The sequence below is a fragment of the Megalops cyprinoides genome, chromosome 16 (assembly GCF_013368585.1).
Source record: "Megalops cyprinoides isolate fMegCyp1 chromosome 16, fMegCyp1.pri, whole genome shotgun sequence".
Taxonomy (NCBI): domain Eukaryota; kingdom Metazoa; phylum Chordata; class Actinopteri; order Elopiformes; family Megalopidae; genus Megalops; species Megalops cyprinoides.
This window is the reverse complement of record NC_050598.1, coordinates 6,168,081-6,173,197: the sequence shown is the minus strand read 5'-3', so window position 1 is coordinate 6,173,197 and position 5,117 is coordinate 6,168,081.

Genomic DNA, 5,117 nt, shown 5'->3' with positions numbered 1-5,117 from the left:
TCCCACCCCCTCCCCTGAAACCTGTGACTTTTTTTAGGAATTCTTCGCTGGGGATGGTGTCGGCGAACAAAGACAAAGTTTCTCTCACTTCTTTGTTCCCGTACTGTTTCGCTTTGAACACTTTTTTTTTTTTTTTGGGAGGGCGGGGCAGGGCGGGGGCGGGGCGGAGCGAGGCGGATCCAGACCGGAGAGACACTGCCTGCACTTTATGTTTTGGACACAAGGGGGCGATTTTTAAAACTTTCCATCGATTTGATACTCCACTGCGCTTTCTGCACTGCTCCTGCTGTTTTCTTCTTTTCTCTCTTCCTGACACACACACACACACACGCAGTCCTCGCCCCACAGTGTTCCTCTCTCCTCTCTCTTCCCTCGGATTTCCGGTTCCAAAAACCTGTCCTCTTTTTCACCCTTTCATTCCCGGCTGTTCGTTGCTCTCTTGGTCCTCTCCCACCAAAAACTTAACTGCTCCTAATTTTGCTTTTATTTTTTTATTTTTTTTTTGCTGCGTTCTGTGGTTGAGGGCACAATCTGTCATCCTCCCCCAATGAGAGAGTGGCAGAGAGAGGCGAAGCTACAGCTCCACGCCCGAACACTGAAATGCCATCAACTCCACTCACTCAGCGCGGTCCGTACTCTCGGCCTTTTAAAGACTCTCACCAGGGGAAGAGAAACAATCGAATACAAGACACTGTCCAATGATATGAAGAACAAAAAGCAAAAGACTTTTTTTTTGGGGGGGGTACGAAGCTCAAATGAGGAGGAGACCGGAGAACAGCAGAGGAGAAGGAGGGAGGGACAGGCAAAAACCCCTCTCCTCTTCCCCGTCCCCCCAGCCTTCACTGCTGTTTTGTCGTTTTGCGTTTTTTGTGTCCAGTTTGTTTTGTCTTGATGCCGGCGTTGTCTCTGCCCTCCTGTCTTCTCTTTACCGTTACAGAGCACACGCACACAGACACATGCTCACACACCCTCACTCGTACAGACTCATCTCTCTTGAGGGGGGGGGGGCCTTTCAGTATTTGCAGCAGGGCAAATCAACCCTTGTGGGCAGCAATTCAACAGGGCTCCTCCACCCTGGTCCTTGGCGGGCCTCAAAGCCTGTAGGGCAAATCGGGTGGCCCAGCTCGACTCTGGCCCTGTTGTTAGGCAGACTATTTAAACACTACACTCCCAGATCTGGGGAGGGAAGGTCAGGTGATTCAGTTACAAAGCTGAGTTGGAAACTAGTGATGTGCAGATATGCATCTTTCAAACACAGCAAGGGTAAGCTATGAAACTGTGAAGGATTGCTGGAGGTGCTTTTTCACACTGCAAACTCAACAGGACTAGAATAGTTTCAGAATAGTTCCTTCGCTGAATGTGGAGGTAAGGTAAAATTAGACTCCAGCACCTTACTCAGAGTCAGCATCAAGTGTTCCTTTCTGGTTTGGGCCCTCTTCTGGGAGAGGGGGCTCAGAGCGCCGTTTCAGCTGTTTCCGGTTCACTGTCTCACATTTACTGCACCGCGGTTTGATCTGGTCGGTCTAAAGCAGGGCAGTCACTCACTGATCCCAGATCAGACTTGCACCTTTGCCAGGTTACATCTTTTCCGTTTACATCTGCACACTCTCCTGTATTCCTGATACGTTTACACTGTAGGCTTGCGCTGAAGCCCTCCTCTCCGCGTCTCCATTTGTCCATTTGTCATTGTTGCACGATGAGGAGGCTTGGCTCCAATGGTGTGCCTAGGTGCTGACATGCAAGGAATGTTGGGAAATGGAGTCCTTTTTGAATTGTGGCCCTGATATTAGAGTTTACAATTTTTTGTTTCTGAATAACTAATACTTGAGTACAATACTGTCTGTTGATTCTGCTTCAGTTTAACTAATGCCATTTGCTGACATGCAACGCAAGATTTACAAGAGTTTGATCCAGTTCCAAAACTTCACTTTTAAAACTTTGATTGTATCTGGAATTTGAATGCTCCTCCTTGATCTCCAAAGCATATCTTAATTTAAAACCGCACTTTTTTGTGTCTTTCATTCTGTTTTTTGTTGCCAATTTGATATACATTAGTATATATTTTACATGTGAAATCCCATGGTCTTGCCAAGAGTCTCAAGGCAATGCCATTGTCAGCCCAGTCGAAGAGAAGTGGGGTTGTCTGGGTAATGGAGTTTAATTGGTTGCCTCAAACAGAGAATGTGTGCTCTAATTTATTGCAAGGGGGGTAAAGAAATAAAAAGTGCTTGCAATGTCCAATTAAAATGTGAAAAAGTGGGTTATTGAGGCCCAGCGCTGCTTTTTTTTAAGAATTAATTTGTATTATTTGTTCTTGTTTTATTTTTATTTCTCTCTATTTGTTATGTTGTACAGACTGTTACATTACATAAATCATATCTTCCTGATTTGTAAAGAACAAAGAAAGTATGCACATTGTATGAAATCAAGTAGTGTCTGGTCCGTTTTTTTGTTTGTTTTCGCTGTCATGCTGTGTGTCACATTAGTGGTTATCTGTCTTGTCCCGTTTTGTCTATTGCCGTTTGTCTTTTTGTCCATTTACTTCTGTAATCTGTGTTTCATATTCAGCTAAATACATCTTTTGTATGTCAGAACCACAGTGACGTAGGTGTAGAATGAGACACCGCTTAGCGACTCGTTTGTGTGCGTCTTTGTTACCCACCGTCTTCATGCTACGCTGTCTTTTGTGAAAGTAAACCCCTTCATAGCCAGAGAGCATCTTCTGTCCACCAGAGGGCACCTCTTCATTCAGGTAGTGCCCCAAGCAACCTTTTCCTGTCTGTTCCCAGTCGAGGAATACCAGATGCTCTCGATACTTGAGAAATCCCACTGGCTATTTTTGCCCGGTTTGTTCACAGTACTGAATCGGTTCAAACACATTTTAATTCCACTTTGATTAATGGTGGTGAGATAATGATAAGTTCAGAAAATGGATGGAGACTCAGTAGTTTAGCTGTGAACCCATGGGACCTTTTTTCCTCAAGAAAAGTTTGAAGACGTGTAAAACCAGTGCCTAAATAGGGTATCTGTAAGTGCTACCTCTTGTTTCTCCATTTTGTGTTTGGAATAGAGGTTGCAAAGAAGAGTCCAAACAAGGAAAATATTCACCATGTTGGTTTTTACAGTCTGGATGAGAATAACATACAGGCTCCGCTCTCTCTTCTGTCACTGGAAAACTGGCATCAAACCAAATGATCAAGTAAAGCTGTCATGAGTGGACACTACTGTATCACTATGTGTGTTCTCAGCGATGCCATTAGTCACACCCTCTCTCATGCACACGACTCAGAGAAACAATTACTCAACATACATCCATAAACTACTCTCATACACATTTAATCACACAAGCACTCTCAAACTGTTCAACACATATAACTATGTGCACATCTGTTGTTATACATAGTTCCTCACAGGCACTCCCATACAGTCACTGAGTTTGCACACAGTACATACATATACGCTTGCATACAAGTTACTTGCACACACGGTCACTCTAGTGTAGCTATTCAACTTTTTCCCCCTCATTAATATCCTCATTCACGCACTCGTACAGTCAGATGTAGAAACTCACTCATGCACGCTGTCACAAGCACTCTTACCCTGAATGTTTACTCTTCTACACATACATTTTCATACAAACTATAACTCACTCTCACATAGACTTCTACAACCTGCCTCTCCAGATAGACATGCGCATGGGTATTATAATGTAGGTGACACACTAAAGAATGCGGGTCCATTGTTGGGTGCAGGACATGCATATAGATTCCAAAAAATGACTGCTTTACCCTTCTGTAGCAATTCAGGCAAGAAATATATGTATATGACCTCCCCTCAGGAAATAAGCTAGATCTCATCACCCTTAGCAATTAACTGACAGATACGAAATGTAAAAACAATGACGCAGCAAAAGCAACAGGCATCAGCCAATGAAAAGCCATCCAGTGGTGCTGGTGCTTCAACTTGTGCATTTAATGCAGTTGAGCAGACTGGAGATGTATTAAGATGTGGGCTTTTGCCTCTTCATTTCACACAGATGATTATTGTTATGCAAAATACAGTATCATATGCAGCATGTCTTGCTTTGCCTTTTCAATTTGGCTCTAACAAATTCTTTACACACACCGTCACTTCTGCTCGGGAGATTGTGATCTCTGATAATCTCTGATCTAAGACCACCTTCTCCAACCACAATTCTGACCTTACACATTGGAAGATAAACAGGAGGACTGATCCTACATCAGCACCAATGGTCAACTGCTAGCAGGATCCACACTCACCCTCTTGCAAGAAACAGCCCTCAGTCACTTCATGCATGCAGTCACTCACCTGACAAGATTCAGGACAAAATGCCCGGAGCAATTATGTTTCTTTTTCATATTTTATTTGGAGTAGGAAAAGTCCAGTCACTGACATGTTATTGCAGTGTTGCATATTTACTCAATCACATCTTCCAAAATATTTTATAACAATTTTTTTATTATTCATTTAAGGCCAATAGCGTTCTACTGGTTTGAAAATCAATAGTTTGAATCACTCGCCAGCAATGATCACACCGCATGTACATACTTGCGTATGTACCTGGACATACACACACAAACACACGCACACACCAATGCTTTCGGGATCAAGAGATTCACCTCTGCACTCCTTACACCCAGGGCAGCATGAAGAGTTCAGAGATTCCCCATGAGGGAGGGATTTCCCATCAGGGAGGGATGCGAGTGTTGACAGAGAGCAGCGTGACAGAGACGCAGAGGGCGAATTCCGTGTGAATGACGTGCGTTTGCACACGCCCCCAGCGCAGACGTGCGGGCGCCCACAGTGAGAGGAGTGGAGGGGGCCGTTTCTGCGTCCGTTTGCATATCCTGTCTTTTGTATATGCCGCCCCGAGCCGAGGGGGGAGGCAAAACAAAATCTGGATTGTCACAGGATTGAAAGAAAGAAAGAAAGAATTCGGCAATCAAATGACCTTTGACACCCCCCACTCCACAAAACGCACCAACACCCACATACACACATACACACACACACTCCCACAAGTACCAGAGACTGTTACTATGCTGTTCCTGATCCTTCAGTGGGTCCAAAGATCCAAACTGATACTGTATTTTTTT